Here is an 18,846-nt window from a genome sequence, read left to right as displayed (position 1 = left end):
AATTTCGAAATTTATGAGTAAAATAAGGAAAGGATATTTTTTTTATTTTTGAAATTTAATGCGGAAAGAGAAAAACAACAAAATGACACTAAACTTAGAAATTTTAGATCAAACACAAAGACCAAACAAGAAAACTTTGAATGTCAAGATTAACACCAAAAACACTTTGAAGATCAAGATGAATACCAAGAACAAATTTTTGAAAATTTTTTAAGTAAATAAAAGCACAAAAACACACCAAACTTAAAATTTTTAGAGAATCAAACAAAAATTTTTGAAAAATTAAAGGAAAACACAAAGAAGACACCAAACTTAGAATTTTTAAAAATCAAGAAAGAACCGAGGACATGCAATTTCGAAAAATTAAAAGAAAATAAAAGCATGCAATTGACACCAAACTTAAAATATAAAACTAAACTCAAATAAAAGACTCTAAACTAACAAAAATAATTTATTCCTAATCTAAGCAACAAGATAAACCGTCAGTTGTCCAAACTTGAACAATCCCCGGCAACGGTGCCAAAAACTTGGTGCACGAAATTACAATCACACTTTTGCAATTCCGCACAACTAACCAGCAAGTGCACTGGGTCGTCCAAGTAATACCTTACGTGAGTAAGGGTCGATCCCACGGAGATTGTCGGCTTGAAGCAAGCTATGGTTATCTTGTAACTTTTAGTCAGGATATCAATAATTCTCAGATTTGATTGTAAAAAGTAAAAGAACATGAAATAAATACTTGTTATGCAGTAATGAAGAACAGGTTGAGGCTTTGGAGATGCTTTGTCTTCTGAATATCTGCTTTCCTACTATCTTCTTCTTCATGCATGCAAGGCTCCTTCCATGGCAAGCTTTATGTTGGGCATCACCGTTGTCAATGGCTACTTCCCGTCCTCTCAGTGAAAACGTTCCAAATGCGCTGTCACCGCACGGCTAATCATCTGTCGGTTCTCGATCATGTCGGAATAGGATCCATTGATCCTTTTGCGTCTGTCACTACGCCCAACACTCGCGAGTTTGAAGCTCGTCATAGTCATCCCTTCCCAGATCCTACTCAGAATACCACAGACAAGGTTTAGACGTTTCGGATCTCAGGAATGGCCGCCAATAGTTCTAGCTTATACCACGAAGACTCTGATCTGAATCATGAGGCTAAGAGATATGCATTCAATCTAAAGTAGAACGGAGGTGGTTGTCAGGCACGCGTTCATAGGTGAGAATGATGATGAGTGTCACGGATCATCACATTCATCAGGTTGAAGTGCGAATGAATATCTTAGAATAGAAGCAAGCGTGATAGAATGGAAAACAGTAGTAATTGCATTAATTCATGAAGAACAGCAGAGCTCCTCACCCCCAATAATGGGGTTTAGAGACTCATGCCGTAGAGAATACAATATGAAATGTGTAAAGTGTCATGAGGTACAATATGAATTACTAAAAGTAGTTTTTATAGTAAACTGGTGACCTAGGGTTACAGAAAATGAGTAAGCTAGGGTGTTTAGTGTAAAAATCCACTTCCGGGACCCACTTGGTGTGTGCTTGGGCTGAGCATTGAAGCTTTCATGTGTAGAGACTTTTCTTGGAGTTAAACGCCAGCTTTTGTGCCATTTTGGGCGTTTAACTCCAGCTTTTGTGCCAGTTCTGGAGTTAAACGCCAGAATTCTTGAGCTGACTTGGAACGCCGGTTTGGGCCATCAAATCTTAGGCAAAGTATGGACTATTATATATTGCTGGAAAGCCCAGGATGTCTACTTTCCAACGCAATTAAGAGCGTGCCAATTGGACTTCTGTAGCTCCAGAAAATCTACTTCGAATGCAGGGAAGTCAGAATCCAACAGCATCTGCAGTCCTTTTTCAGCCTCTGAATCAGATTTTTGCTCAGGTCCCTCAATTTCAGCTAGAAAATACCTGAAATCACAGAAAAACACACAAACTCATAGTAAAGTCCAGAAAAGTAAATTTTAAATAAAAACTAATAAAAATATAATAAAAACTAACTAAAATATACTAAAAACATACTAAAAACAATACCAAAAAGCGTATAAATTATCCGCTCATCAATTTACATAAGTATCTTTATTTTATTTTACGTTTTATTTATCTTTTAATTATCAAAACTCATAACCAATTGAATCCGCCTGACTAAGATTTACAGGATGACCATAGCTTGCTTCAAGCCGGCAATCTTCGTGGGATCGACCCTTACTCGCGTAAGGTTTATTACTTGGACGACCCAGTGCACTTGCTGGTTAGTTGTGCGGAGTTGTGAAAAGTGTGATCACAATTTCGTGCACCAAGTTTTTGGCGCCGTTGCTGGGGATTGTTCGATTTTGAACAACTGACGGTTCATCTTGTTGCTTAGATTGGGTAATTTTATTTTATGTTTAAGCTTTTTATTTTTATTTTCGAAAAAAGAAAAAAAATTCTTATAGTTTTCGAAAAATGTTCTTCAAAATTTTTAAGAATGAACTCTAGAGCTTCATGAGATATCTTGAAGCCTGGCTGGCTGTTAAGCCATGTCTAATCTTTTGGACTGAGGTTTTCACTTTTCATTGTAGAAATGACATGTCTGTATTTGTTATGCTAAAGCTTGGCTGGCCATGTGGCCATGTCTAATTCTTTTGGACCAAAGCTTTAGACTAACATTGCATGAATCCTGGAATTCTTATTAAAAATTTTGAATTTCTTTATTTTCTTTTTCCAAAATAATTTTAAAAAAATACAAAAAAAATTAATAAAATCATAAAACCAAAAAAAAAAAAATTTGTGTTTCTTGTTTGAGTCTAGTGTCAAATTTTAAGTTTGGTGTCAATTGCATGTTTTTAATTTTTCTTAGATTTTCGAAAATTCATGCATTGTGTTCATCTTTGATCTTCAAGTTGTTCTTGATGATTTTCTTTGTTTAATCTTGTGATTTTCTTGTTTTGTGCTTTTTGTTGTTTTTCATATGCATTTTCAAATTTATAGTGTCTAAACATTAAAAATTTTTAAGTTTGGTGTCTTGCATGTGTTTCTTTTCTTAAAAATTTTCAAAAATATGTTCTTGATGTTCATCATGATCTTCAAAGTGTTCTTGGTGTTCATCTTGACATTCAAAGTGTTCTTGCATGCATTATTTGTTTTAATCTTAAATTCTTATGTCTTGTATCATTTTGTTGTTTTTCTCTTTCTTCATTAATTCAAAAAATTTAAAAATAATATCTTTCTCTTATTTTACTCATAAATTTCGAAATTTTGGGTTGACTTAGTAAAAAAATTTTAAAATTTAGTTGTTTCTTGTTAGTGAAGTCAAAATTTTAATTTAAAAACTTTATCTTTTCAAATCTTTTTCAAAAATCAAATCTTTTTCATTTTTCTTCTTAATATTTTCGAATTTCTTAAATAAATTTTCAAAATCTTTTTCTTATTTTTATTTCACATTTTTGAAAACTTTACTAACAATTAATGTTTTGATTAAAAAATTTCAAGTTTGTCACTTTCCTATTAAGAAAGGTTCAATCTTTAAGTTCTAGAATCATATCTTTTAGTTTCTTATTAGTCAAGTCATCAACTTTAATTTTAAAAATCATATCTTTTTAATTTCCTTTTTCAATTACTTTTCAAAATAAATTTCAATCATATCTTTTTCAAAACTTAATTTCAAAATCTTTTTCTAACTTCTTATCTTTTCAAAATTTATTTTCAAATCTTTTTCAATTAACCACTTGACTTGTTTGTTTTAATTTTAAAAATTTTACTATTTCTTATCTTTTTCAAAACCACCTAACTACTTTTCTCTCTCATTAATTTCGAAAACTAACTAACAAATTTTTCAAAAATCTTTTTAATTAATTAATTTATCCAGTTTTCAATTTGCTTTTATTTCTTTTCTTAAATTTCAAATTCTAACTTATAATTAAAATAAAAATAAAAATATTTTTCTTTTCCCTCTTCTTAAAATTTGAATACTCTCTCTCTCATCTATTTCTATTTATTTATTTAATTACTAACACTTCTCTTCTACCCATAATTCGAACCCCTCCCTCTTCTCTCTGTTCGAATTACTCATCTCCTCTCTCTTCTCATTCTTCTATTCTTCTATTCTTATACTCACATAAAGGAATCTCTATACTGTGACATAGAGGATTTCTCTTCTTTTCTGTTCTTTTCTTTTTCATATGTGCAGGAACAAGGATAAGGACATTCTTATTGAAGCTGATCCTGAACCTGAAAGGACTCTGAAGAGGAAGCTAAGAGAAGCTAAAGCACAACACTCTGGAGAGGACCTTACAGAAATTTTTGAAAAAGAAGTAGACATTGCAGCCGAACCCAACAACAATGGTGGAGATGCAAGGAAGGTGCTTAGTGACTTTACTGCACCAACTTCCGACTTCTATGGAAGAAGCATCTAAATTCCTGCAATTGAAGCAAATAACTTTGAGTTCAAACCTCAATTAGTTTCTCTGATGCAGCAGAATTGCAAGTTTTATGGACTTCCATTGAAAGATCCTCATCAGTTTTTAGCTGAATTCTTGCAAATCTGTGATACTGTTAAGACCAATGGGGTTAATCCCGAGGTCTACATACTTATGCTTTTTCCCTTTGCTGTAAGAGACAGAGCTAGGATATGGTTGGACTCACAACCTAAAGAAAGCCTGAACTCTTGGAAAAAGTTGGTCAATGCTTTCTTGGCCAAATTTTTTCCACCTCAAAAGATGAGCAAGCTTAGAGTGGAAGTCCAAACCTTCAGACAGAAGGAAGGTGAATCCCTCTATGAAGCTTGGGAAAGATACAAGCAATTGATCAGAAGGTGTTCTTCTGACACGCTTTCAGAATGGAGCATCGTATGTATATTCTACGATGGTCTGTCTGAATTGTCCAAGATGTCATTGGACCACTCTGCTGGTGGATCTCTTCATCTGAAGAAAACCCCTGCAGAAGCGCAGTAACTCATTGAAATGGTTGCAAATAACCATTCATGTATACTTCTGAAAGAAATCCTGTGAATAATGGGATGACTCAGAAGAAAGGAGTTCTTGAGATTGATACTCTGAATGCCATATTGGCTCAGAATAAAATATTGACTCAGCAAGTCAATATGATTTCTCAGAATCTGACTGGATTACAAGCTACATCCGACAGTACTAAAGAAGCCTCCTCTGAAGGAGAAACTTATGACCCTGAGAATCCTGCAATGGAAGAGGTGAATTACATGGGAGAATCCTATGGAAACACTTACAATCCTTCATGGAGGAATCATCCTAATTTCTCATGAAAGGATCAGCAGAAGCCTAATCAAGGCTTCAATAATAATAATGATAGGAAAATTCGATTTGGCAACAGCAAGCCTTTTCCATCATCTTCTCAACAACAAACAGAGAATTTAAAGCAGAGCCTCTCTGACTTAGCAACCATAGTCTCTGATCTATCTAAGACCACTCTCAGTTTCATGACTGAAACAAGGTCCTCCATCAGAAATTTGGAGGCACAAGTGGGTCAACTGAGTAAAAGAGTTACTGAAACTCCTTCTAGTACTCTCCCAAGCAATACAGAAGAGAATCCCAAAAGAGAGTGCAAGGCCATAAATATACCCAAAGTGGCCGAACCTATAGAGGAGGAAGAGGCAGTGATTTCCAGTGAGGAAGACCTCAATGGACATCCACTGACCACTAAGGAGTTTCCTCCTGAGAAACCAAAGGAATCTGAGGCTTATACAGAGACCATAGAGATTCCACTGAACTTACTGTTGCCATTCATGAGCTCTGATGAGTATTCTTCCTCTGAAGAAGATGAAGATATTGTTGAAGAGCAAGTAGCTCAGTATCTAGGAGCAATCATGAAGCTGAATGCCAAGTTATTTGGTAATGAGACTTAGGAGGATGAACCTCCATTTCTCATTGATGAGTGAATAATTTATACCCTTTTTGGCATTGTTTTTACATAGTTTTTAGTATGTTTTAGTTACTTTTTATTATATTTTTATTAGTTTTTATTCAAAAATCACATTTCTGGATTTTACTATGAGTTTGTGTGTTTTTCTGTGATTTCAGGTATTTTCTGGCTGAAATTGAGGGACCTGAGCAAAAATCTGATTCAGAGGCTGAAAAAGGACTGCAGATGCTGTTGGATTCTGGCTCTTCTATACTCAAAGTGGATTTTCTGGAGCTATAGAAGCCCAATTGGCGCGCTCTCAATTGCGTTGGAAAGTAGACATCCTGGGTTTTGCAGCAATATATAATAGTTCATACTTTGCTCGAGATTTGATGGCCCAAACTAACGTTTAAAGTCAGCCTAAAACATCTTGGCGTAAAACGCCCAAACTGGCACCAGAATTGGAGTTAAACGCCCAAACTGGCACCAAAGCTGGTGTTTCACTCCAGAAACAGCATATGCACGTGAAAGCTTCAATGCTCAGCCCAAGCACACACCAAGTGAGCCCCGGAAGTGGATTTCTGCACTATCTGTACTTAGTTACTCATTTTCTGTAACTCTAGGCTACTAATTTTGTATAAAAACTACTTTTTAAAACCCATTTTTTGTTGTAGAACCTATGCACAATTACTCAAGAGGGGGGGGTGAATTGAGTATTGCAACAACAATGAATCTTTTTGCGAAAGTTAAAGACAATATACAAAGGTGTTATTGTACTAGTATTTTTCCAAGAGCTTAACTCAATTGCTAAGCATTTATAAGGAGCTTTTACTTTCCAATAGACACCAACTCAAATAAATTGATCAAGCTTTTCACCAATCAGACTTAAGCTATTCCTTAAGTACTTACGAAGCTACTTTTCGATCACAATTTATTTGCTCAAAGGTAAAAGACAATAATATTGAAGAGATGAGTTTGGAGAGATGCAAACGCTATTTAGAGTGGTTCGGCACAATCCTTGTCCTACGTCCACTTTCTTTCTCAATCGCTATTGAGAAGTTCCACTATTGCCAAGCTTCAAGGTGCTCGCGCAAAACCTTTTACAATCCGAGTCCTTAGTTTCTAACACCTCACGGTATATGATCACCACTCGTATACTAACCCACTCCACTTAGAGATACCTTCTCTAAGATTTGCCTTGAGTACTTAGTATACTTCTTTGGTATCCTCACCGACTATAGTGTTTATAACTCTTGACTCAACCTTGGAGATCACACTCCAATTTACAAAGTGTACAAGAAAACAATTCTCAAAGAATTGTTGAGACGAAATGAGTACTCTCTAGAAGAGTGTATGATTACAAGTTTAGCACTATTGAACCAATTGATATTGCTCTCTCAAATTGTGTATTATAACACCTTAAAAATGTGTAGAATGAAAGAATATGAACAAGATAGTTTGCAAATACTCACATGTATGAAATAAGGCTTCAATCCATCTATTTATAGACTCCCCAAACCTTAGAAACGTTGGGGAGTTAATGGGATGGAGCCGTTTTGTTAAAACTAGCCGTTTTTTATGTTTTTGAATCATTTGCATCGATGCATAACACTTTGCATCGATGCAAATGTGTCTTTGAAGCTGAAATTTGAATTTTCAGCTAGGTTGCATCGATGCAAACATCTTTGCATCGATGCAACAAGTCGTTGCATGTTTTGCATCGATGCAAGATGAGTGTGCATCGATGCAAACCTTAAAGAATGGCTTAAAATCACTTCAAAATGCTTAGGATTGATCTCAAACTTGTTGGAGTCAATTCCTATGCTTTTGTACCTTTGAAAACAAGTTTTTAAACCATTTGGCTAGCATCGAATTGCAAGATGTGCATCAAAACATTTTGTGAGTGTGTGTTGAGAGATTTAGCAATTGGTTCTTAACAAGAAGTTACCTAAGTCCTAAGACACTATACTTGTCTTCAAAAGTTGTGGACTTGAGTTTCTTGTTGTTGTTGTGTTGCTTTCAACTCTTCATTCCTCAACGTTGAATGTTGGTTGATCTTTCAACATGCTTGTTCATTCAAGTTGTTTGTTGGTTTGTCTTTCATGTCTTTTGTTGGTTTGTCATTCATCAAAACCTACGAATACAAACTTCGCATACAAGCAACATGATTTACATTTGTGTTTTGGTTAATCTGATGTTATCATAGATCATTGTACACGTTTGAAGGCTGGCCTCACGGCCATGCCTAGACCTTTCACTTATGTATTTTTGACGGTGGAGTTTCTACACCCCATAGATTAAGGTGTGGAGCTCTGCTGCTCTTCATGAATTAATGCAATTACTACTATTTTTCCTTCAATTCACGCCTACTTCTTTTCCAAGATATACTCTTGTTCTTAATTCAGTTAAGTCAGAATGAAGGGGTGACCCGTGACAATCACCCAATCTTCGTTACTCGCTTAGCCAAGATCGCGTGCCTGACAACCACAAAACGGTCTACATGATGTTCAACGTAGTCATTGGACGACAGCTGGAGTATACTCTCTTGGATATCTAATACACTGACCGAGTCCATGAGATTAGTATCTTCGTGGTATAGGCTAGAACCATTGGCAGCATTCCTGAGATCTGGAAAGTCTAAACCTTGTCTGTGGTATTTCGAGTAGGATCTGGGAAGGGATGACTGTGACGAGCTTCAAACTTGCGAATGTTGGGCGCAGTGACAGTGTGCAAAAGGACAATGGTCATATTCCGACGCTAGCGGGAACCGACAGATGATTAGTCGTGCGGTGACAGCGCATATGGATTTGTTTTCATCCGAGAGGATCATACAGCTTGCCATGGAAGGAAGTTACGCATGGTTGGAAGAAGGCAATAGGAAAGCAGAGGTTCAGAAGCAACAAAGCATCTCCATACGCTTATCTAAAATTCCCACCAGTGAATTACATAAGTAAGTTTATCTTATTTTATATTTTATTTATATTTTAATTGTCAAAACCTCATAACCATTTGAATCCGCCTGACTGAGATTTACAAGGATGACCATAGCTTGCTTCAAGCCGACAATCTCTGTGGGATCGATCCTTACTCACGTAAGGTATTACTTGGACGACCCAGTGCACTTGCTGGTTAGTTGTGCGGAGTTGTGAAGAAGTGTTGAGATCACGATTTCGCCAACCAAGTTTTTGGCGCCGTTGCCGGGGATTGTTCGAGTTTGGACAACTGACGGTTCATCTTGTTGCTCAGATTAGGTAATTTTATTTTATTTTCAACCTTTTTATTTTCGAAAAATTCAAAAAATTTTATTTTGTTCTTCAGAATTTTTAAGAATGAATTCTAGAGTTTCATCATGATCTGTTGAAGCCTGGCTGGCTGTTAAGCCATGTCTAAATTCTTTTGGACCGAGGCTTTCACTTATCATTGCAGGAGCTTTTTTATTCCCATCAATTTGGTTGTTGTATGTAATGCTCTGCTGAAGCTTGGCTGGCCATTGGCCATGTCTAATCTTTTGGACCAAAGCTTTCACATAAAGCTTGGCTGGCTATTAAGCCATGTCTAAATTTTTGGACCGAAGCTTTAGACTAACATTGCATGATTCCTGGAATTCTTATTAAAAAATTTGAATTTCTTTATTTTCTTTTCCTGATTAATTTTCGAAAAATCCCAAAAAAAATTAATAAAATCATAAAAACCAAAAATTTCATGTTTAAGTCTTGTGTCAAATTTTAAGTTTGGTGTCAATTGCATCTTTTTAATCTTTCTTTAAATTTTTGAAAAATTCATGCATGTGTTCTTCATGATCTTCAAGTTGTTCTTGATGACTGTCTTTGTTTGATCTTGTGTTTTTCTTGTTTTGTATCTTTTCTTATTTTTCATATGCATTTTTGAATTCTTATTGTCTAAAGTTTAAAAATTTTTAAGTTTGGTGTCTTGCATGTGTTTCTTTTCTTAAAAATTTTTCAAAAATAAGTTCTTGGTGTTCATCTTGACATTCAAAGCGTTCTTGGTGTTCATCTTGACATTCAAAGTGTTCTTGCATGCATTTTTGTTTTGATCTTAAATTTTTTATGTTTTGTTTCATTTTTGTATTTTTCTCTCTCCTCATTAAAAATTCAAAAATAAAAAATAATATCTTTCCCTCGTTTTACTCATAAATTTCGAATATTTGAATTGATTTAATCAAAAATTTTAAAATTTAGTTGTTTCTTGTTAGTCAAGTCAAAATTTCAAATTAAAAATTCTATCTATTTCAAATCTTTTTCAAAAATCAAACTTTTTTCATTTTTTTATATATTTTTGAAAACTTTTAAAATTGATTTTTAAAATATTTTTCTTAATTTTACTTCATAATTTTCAAAATATTTGCTAACATTTAATATTTTGATTCAAAAGTCTCAAGTTGTTACTTGCCTATTAAGAAAGGTTCAAGCTTTAAATTCTAAAATCATATCTTTTAGTTTCTTATTAGTCAAATAATCAACTTCAATTTTAAAAATCAAATCTTTTTAATTTCTTTTTCAAATATTTTTCAAAACAAATTTCAATCATATCTTTTTCAAAACTTAATTTCAAAATCTTTTTAGAACTTCTTATCTTTTCAAAATTGATTTTCAAATCTTTTTCAATTAACTACTTGACTTTTTGTTTGATTTTAAAAATTTACTATTTCTTATCTTTTTCAAAACCACCTAACTACTTTTCTCTCTTTAATTTTTGAAAACTCCTCACCACCTTTTCAAAATTATTTTTAAATTAACTAATTGTTTTAAATTTTAATTTTATTTTATTTCTCTTTTTAAATTTCGAATACTAACCAATAATTAAAATAAAAACAAAAATATTTTCCTTTTATTTTAATTTAAAATTCTCTCTCTCTCTCTCTCTCTCTCTCTCTCTCTCTCATCTCTTTCTATTTATTTACTAACACTTCTCTTCTTCTTATAATTCGAACCCTCTCTCCCTCTCTGTGTTCGAATTCTTCATCTTCTCTCTTCTTCATTCTACTCTTCTATTCTTCTACTCACATAAAGAAATTTCTATACTGTGACATAGAGGATTCCTCTTCTTTTCTATTCTCTTCTTTTTCATATGAGCAGGAACAAGGATAAGAACATTCTTGTTGAAGCTGATCCGGAACCTGAAAGGACTCTAAAGAGGAAGCTAAGAGAAGCTAAAGCACAACACTCTAGAGAGGACCTGACAGAATTTTTTGAAAAAGAAGAAGAGATGGCCGAACCCAACAACAATGGTGGAGATGTAAGGAAGATGCTTGGTGACTTTATTGCACCCTCTTCTGACTTCTGTGGAAGAAGCATCTCAATTCCTGTAATTGGAGCAAACAACTTTGAGCTTAAGCCTTAATTAGTTTCTCTAATGCAACAGAATTGCAAGTTTCATGGACTTCCATTGGAAGATCCTCATCAGTTTTTAGCTGAATTCTTGCAAATCTGTGACACTATTAAGACCAATGGAGTTAATCCCGAGGTCTACAGACTTATGCTTTTTCTCTTTGCTGTAAGAGACAGAGCTAGGGCATGGTTGGACTCACAACCTAAAGATAGCCTGAACTCTTGGAAAAAATTAGTCAATGCCTTCTTGGCCAAATTCTTTCCACCTCAGAAGTTGAGCAAGCTTAGAGTGGAAGTCCAAACCTTCAGACAGAAGGAAGGTGAATCCCTCTATGAAGCTTGGGAAAGATACAAGCAATTGATCAGAAAGTGTCCTTCTGACATGTTTTCAGAATGGAGCATCATATGTATATTCTATGATGGTCTGTCTGAATTGTCCAAGATGTCATTGAACCACTCTGCTGGATGATCTCTTCATCTGAAGAAGATACCTGCAGAAGCCCAGGAACTCGTTGAAATGGTTGCAAATAACCAGTTCATGTACACTTCTGAAAGAAATGATGTGAATAATGGGACAACTCAGAAGAAAGGAGTTCTTGAGATTGATACTCTGAATGCAATATTGGCTCAGAACAAAATATTGACTCAGCAAGTCAATATAATTTCTCAGAGTCTGTCTGGAATTCAAGCTGCAATAGACAGTACTAAGGAAGCTTCCTCTGAAGAAGAAGCTTATGATCCTGAGAATCCTGGAATGGAAGAGGTGAATTACATGGGAGAATCCTATGGAAACACCTATAATCCTTCATGGAGGAATCATCCAAATTTCTCATGGAAGGATCAACAGAAGCCTAATCAAGGCTTCAGTAACAATAATGGTGGGAGAAATAGGTTTGGCAATAGCAAACCTTTTCCATCATCTTCTCAGCAACAGACAGAGAATTCTAAGCAGAGCCACTCTGACTTAGCAACTGTAGTCTCTGATCTATCTAAGACCACTCTCAGTTTTATGATTGAAGCAAGGTCCTCCATTAGAAATTTGGAGGAAGAAGTGGGTCAGCTGAGTAAAAGAGTTACTAAACTCCCTCCCAGTACTCTCCCAAGCAATACAGAAGAGAATCCAAAAAGAGAGTGCAAGGCCATAAATATAACCAACATGGCCGAACCTAATGAGGAAAAAAAGGCAGTGATTTCCAGTGAGGAAGACCTCAATGGATGTCCACTGGCCTCCAAGGAGTTCCCTAATGAGGAACCAAAGGAATCTGAGGCTCATATAGAGACCATAGAGATTCCACTGAACTTACTGTTGCCATTCATGAGCTCTGATGAGTATTCTTCCTCTGAAGAGAATGAAGATATTATTGAGGAGCAAGTTGCTCAATATCTAGGAGCAATCATGAAGGTGAATGCCAAGTTATTTGGTAATGAGACTTGGGATGATGAAACCCCATTGCTCATTAATGAACTAAATAATCTGTTTCAACTGAAATTACCTCAGAAGAAACAGGATCCTGAAAATTTCTTAATACCTTGTACCATAGGCACCATAACCTTTGAGAAGGCTCTGTGTGACTTGGGATCAGTGATAAACCTCATGCCCCTCTCTGTAATGGAGAAACTAGAGATCTTTGAGGTGCAAGCTACAAGAATCTCACTAGAGATGGAAGACAATTCAAGGAAACAGGCTTATGGACTTGTAGAGGATGTCTCGGTGAAGGTTGAAGGCCTGTACATCCCTGCTGATTTCATAATCCTAGATACTGGGAAGGAAGAGGATGACTCCATCATCCTTGGAAGACCCTTCCTAGCCACAGCAAGAGCTGTGATTGATGTGGACAGAGGAGAGCTAGTCCTTCAATTGAAGCAGGACTACCTTGTGTTTAAGGCTCAAGGATCTTCTTCTGTAACCATGGAGAGAAAGCATGAAAAGCTTCTCTCAATACAGAGTCAAACAGAGCCCCCACACTCAACTTCTACGTTTGGTGTTGGGAGGCCATCATCAAGCTCTAAATCTCTGTGAAGCTCTCTAAGAGCTCACTGTCAAGCTATTGACATTAAAGAAGTACTTGTTAGGAGGCAATCCAATGTTATTTAATTATATTTAATTATTTTCCATTGCTATTTGATGTTTTCTTTAGGTTGATGATCATGTGAAGTCACAAAAACAACAAAAAAAATCAAAAACAGAATGAAAAACAACATTAAAAATAGCACACCCTGGAGGACAGACTTACTGGCGCTTAAACGCCAGTAAAGATAGCAGAATGGATGTTTAACGCCCAGCCTGGCAGCATTCTGGGCGTTAAACGCCAGAATGGGTAGCACTCTGGGCGTTTAACGCCAGAAAGGGCTATCTGGCATCTGGCTGGCGTTAAACGCCAGAAATGGGCATCTGGCTGGCGTTTAACGCCAGAAATGGGCATCTGGCTGGCGTTTAACGCCAGAAATGGGCAGCAGACTGGCATTTAATGCCAGGAAAGGTAGCAGAGCTGGCGTTAAACACCAAATTTGGCACATAATGGGCGTTTAAATGCCAGAATGGTGCAGGGACTCGAATTCCTTGACACCTCAGGATCTGTGGACCCCACAGGATCTCCACCTACCCCACCTCTTCTTCTCTCCTCTTTACACCTTTCCATAATACTCTTCCCCAAACACCCTTGACCAATCCTATCAAAACCTCTTCCCCAAACACCCCTCACCTATTAAATCCTACCCTCTTTCCCACAACCTCTTCACCACTCACACCCATCCATCATTAAACCCCACCTACCTCACCATTCAAATTCAAACCATTTCCCTCCCAAACCCAACCCCTCATACATGGCTACCCTCTCTCCCTTACCCTATAAATACCCCTCCTTACCACCTTCATCTTCACACAACATACACATTACTACCCCCTTGGCCAAATTCACACCCCCTCTATCTCCTCCATTTCTTCTTCTTCTACTCCTTTTTTTCTTCTTTTTTGCTCGAGGACAAGCAACCATTCTAAGTTTGGTGTGGGAAAAGCTAAAGCTTTTGTTTTCCATAACCACTAATGACACCTAAGGCCGGAGAAACCTCTAGAAAGAGGAAAGGGAAGACAATTGCTTCCACCTCCGAGTCATGGGAGATGGAGAGATTTATTTCAAAGGTCCATCAAGACCACTTCTATGAAGTTGTGGCCAAGAAAAAGGTGATCCCCAAGGTCCCCTTCAAGCTAAAAAAGAGTGAATATCCGGGATCCGACATGAGATTCGAAGAAGAGGTTGGGAAATTCTCACCAACCCCATTCAACAAATCGGGATCTTAATAGTTCAAGAGCTCCATGCCAATGCATGGATCACTAAGAACCATGACCAAAATGTGAACCCGAACCCAAAGAATTGGCTCACAATGGTTCGGGGGAACTACTTGGATTTTAGTCCGGAAAATGTGAGGTTAGCATTCAACTTGCCAATGATGCAAGGAGATCCTCACCCTTTCACTAGAAGGGTCAACTTTGATCAAAGGTTGGACCAAGTCCTTAGGGACATTTGTGTGGAAGGCGCTCAATGGAAGAGAGATTCAAAAGGCAAGCCGGTTCAACTAAGAAGGCTTGACCTCAAACCCGTGGCTAAGGGATGGTTGGAGTTCATCTAACGCTCTATCATTCCTACTAGCAACTGGTCTGAAGTTACAATAGACCGGGCTATCATGATCCATAGTATCATGAATGGAGAGGAAGTAGAAGTTCATGAGATCATATCCCTAGAACTCTACAAGGTGGCAGACAAGCCCTCTACTTTGGCAAGGTTAGCCTTCCCTCATCTCATCTGTACCCTATGCAATTCAGCTGGAATTGTCATAGAGGGAGGCATCCTCATTGAAGAGGACAAGCCCATCACTAAGAAAAGGATGGAGCAAACAAGAGAGCCCACTTATGGACCTCAACAAGAGCATGAGAAAATTCCTCATCATGAAATCCCTGAGATACCTCAAGGGATGCATTTTCCTCCACAAAACTATTGGAAGCAAATCAACACCTCCCTAGGAGAATTGAGTTCCAACATGGGACAACTAAGGATGGAGCACCAAGAGCATTCCATCCTCCTCCATGAAATTAGAAAAGACCAAAGAGCCAGGAGAGAGGAGCAACAAAGGCAAGAAAGATACATAGAGGAGCTCAAGCACTCCATAAGATCTTCAAGAGGAAGAACTAGCCGCCATCACTAAGGTGGACCCGTTCTTTAATTTCCTTGTTCTTATTTTTTTTCTGTTTTTTGAAAATTATGCTTTATGTTTTGTCTATGTCTGTGTCTTTCTTACATGATCATTAGTGTCTAGTGTTTATGTCTTAAAGCTATGAATGTCCTATGAATTCATCACCTTTCTTAAATGAAAAATGTTTTAATTGCAAAAGAATAAGAAGTGCATGGTTTCGAATTTTATCTTGAAGTTAGCTTAATTATTTTGATGTGGTGGCAATACTTTTTGTTTTCTGAATGAATGCTTGAACAGTGCATATTTTTGAATTTGTTGTTTATGAATGTTAAAATTGTTGGCTCTTGAAAGAATAAAGAAAAAGGAGAAATGTTATTTGATAATCTGAAAAATCATGAAATTGATTCTTGAAGTAAGAAAAAGCAATGAATAGACAAAGCTTGCAAAAAAAAAAAAAAGCAAGCAGAAAAAGGCAATAGCCCTTTAAACCAAAAGGCAAGGGTAAAAAGGATCCAAGGCTTTGAGCATTAATGGATAGGAGGGCCCACAGGAATGAAATCCTGGCCTAAGCGGCTAAACCAAGCTGTCCCTAACCATGTGCTTGTGGCGTGAAGGTGTCAAGTGAAAGCTTGAGACTGAGCGGTTAAATTTGTGGTCCAAAGTAAAAAGAGTGTGCTTAAGAGCTCTGGGCACCTCTAACTAGGGACTCTAGCAAAGCTGAGTCACAATCTGAAAAGGTTCACCCAGTTATGTGTCTGTGGCATTTAAGTATCCGGTGGTAATACTAGAAAACAAAATGCTTAGGGTCACGGTCAAGACTCATAAAGTATCTGTGTTCAAGAATCAACATACTGAAATAGGAGAATCAATAACACTATCTGAATTCTAAGTTCCTATGGAAGCCAATCATTCTGAACTTCAAAGGATAAAGTGAGATGCCAAAACTGTTCAGAAGCAAAAAGGCTATAAGTCCCGCTCATCTAATTGGAACTAAGTTCATTGATAAGTTTGGAATTCATTGTATATTCTCTTCTTTTATCCTATTTTGTTTTTAGTTGCTTGGGGACAAGCAACAATTTAAGTTTGGTGTTGTGATGAGCGGATAATTTATACCTTTTTTGGCATTGTTTTTACATAGTTTTTAGTATGTTTTAGTTACTTTTTATTATATTTTTATTAGTTTTTATTCAAAAATCACATTTCTGGACTTTACTATGAGTTTATGTGTTTTTCTATGATTTCAGGTATTTTCTGGCTGAAATTGAGGGACCTGAGCAAAAATCTAATTCAGAGGCTGAAAAAGGACTGCAGATGCTGTTGGATTCTGACCCTTCTGTACTCAAAGTGGATTTTCTAGAGCTACAGAAGACCAATTGGCATGCTCTCAATTGCGTTGGAAATTAGACATCCTGAGCTTTCCAGAAATATATAATAGTCTATACTTTGCTCGAGATTTGATGGCCCAAACTGACGTTCAAAGTCAGCCTAAAATATCTTGGTGTAAAACGCCCAAACTGGCACCAGAATTGGAGTTAAACGCCCAAACTGGCACCAAAGCTGGCGTTTAACTCCAGGAACAGCCTATGCACGTGAAAGCTTCAATGCTCATCCCAAGCACACACTAAGTAGGCTCTGGAAGTGGATTTCTGCACTATCTACACTTAGTTACTCATTTTCTGTAACCCTAGGCTACTAGTTTAGTATAAAAACTACTTTTTAAAACCCTTTTTTTTGTGTTTTGGTTAATCTGATGTTATCATAGACCATTGTACACGTTTGGAGGCTGGCCTCACGGCTATGCCTAGACCTTTCACTTATGTATTTTCTACGGTGGAGTTTTTACACCCCATAGATTAAGGTGTGGAGCTCTGCTGCTCTTCATGAATTAATGCAATTACTACTGTTTTTCCTTCAATTCATGCCTACTTCTTTTCTAAGATATACTCTTGTTCTTAATTCAGTTAAGTCAGAATGAAGGGGTGACCCGTGACAATCACCCAATCTTCGTTACTCGCTTAGCCAAGATCCCGTGCCTGACAACCACAAAACGGTATACATGATGTTCAACGTAGTCATTGGACGACAGCTGGAGTATACTCTCTTGGATATCTAATACACGGACCGAGTCCGTGAGATTAGTATCTTCGTGGTATAGGCTAGAACCATTGGCAGCATTCCTGAGATCCGGAAAGTTTAAACCTTGTCTGTGGTATTCTGACTAGGATCTGGGAAGGGATGACTGTGACGAGCTTCAAACTTGCGAATGTTGGGCGCAGTGACAGTGTGCAAAAGGACAATGGTCCTATTCCGACGCTAGCGGGAACCGACAGATGATTAGCCGTGTGGTGACAGCGCATATGGATTTGTTTTCATCCGAGAGGATCATACAGCTTGCCCTGGAAGGAAGTTACGCATGGTTGGAAGAAGGCAATAGGAAAGCAGAGGTTCAGAAGCAACAAAGCATCTCCATACGCTTATCTGAAATTCCCACCAGTGAATTACATAAGTAACTTTATCTTATTTTATATTTTATTTATATTTTAATTGTCAAAACCTCATAACCATTTGAATCCGCCTGACTGAGATTTACAAGGATGACCATAGCTTGCTTCAAGCCGACAATCTCCGTGGGATCGACCCTTACTCACGTAAGGTATTACTTGGACGACCCAGTGCACTTGCTGGTTAGTTGTGCAGAGTTGCGAAGAAGTATTGAGATCACGATTTTCCCACACCACTCATAAATGAATTGAATGCTTTGGTTCAACTGAAATTATCTTAGAAGAAACCGGATCCCGGAAAGTTCTTAATACCCTGTACCATAGGCACCATGACCTTTGAGAAGGCTCTGTGTGATCTGGGGTCAGGAATAAACTTCATGCCACTCTCTGCAATGAAAAAACTAGGGATCTATGAGGTACAAGCTGCAAGAATCTCACTAGAGATGGCAGACAAATCAATGAAACAGGCTTATGGACTTGTTGAGGATTTCTTAGTGAAGGTTGAAGGCCTGTACATCCCTGCTGATTTCATAATCCTAAACACTGGGAAGGATGAAGATGAATCCATTATCCTTGGAAGACCCTTCCTAACCACAGTAAGACCTGTGATTGATGTGGACAGAGGAGAGCTAGTCCTTCAATTGAATGAGGACTACCTTGTGTTTAAGGCTCAAGGAGCTTCTTTTGTAACCATGGAGAGGAAGCATGAAAAGCTTCTCTCAATACAGAGTCAAACAGAGCCCTTACACTCAACTTCTAAGTTTGGTGTTAGGAGGCCACCATTAAGCTCTGAGTCTCTGTGAAGCTCTCTAAGAGCTCACTGTCAAGCTATTGGCATTAAAGAAGCGCTTATTGGGAGGCAACCCAATGTTATTTAATTATATTTATTTATAGACATTCGTTTTCCATTGCCATGTTATGTTTTCGTTAGGTAGATGATCATATGAAGTCACAAA

General features: G+C 37.0%; 1 non-coding gene and 1 pseudogene across 1 annotated transcript; one reads left to right on the top strand and one right to left on the bottom strand.

The window, feature by feature from the left end:
- The window catches only part of LOC112735300 (magnesium transporter MRS2-3-like), a 51,527-nt pseudogene that overhangs the window by 22,278 nt on the left and 10,403 nt on the right, over positions 1-18,846 (top strand).
- LOC112739166 (small nucleolar RNA R71) lies at positions 11,482-11,585 on the bottom strand. The gene has a single exon (XR_003170104.1). It is a non-coding gene; the product is annotated as a small nucleolar RNA R71 (small nucleolar RNA).

Source organism: Arachis hypogaea, chromosome 13 (assembly GCF_003086295.3).
Source record: "Arachis hypogaea cultivar Tifrunner chromosome 13, arahy.Tifrunner.gnm2.J5K5, whole genome shotgun sequence".
In the NCBI taxonomy this organism is placed as follows: Eukaryota; Viridiplantae; Streptophyta; class Magnoliopsida; order Fabales; family Fabaceae; genus Arachis; species Arachis hypogaea.
Note: the sequence above shows the minus strand (reverse complement) of the source record. Positions and strands in the feature narration are given on the sequence as shown.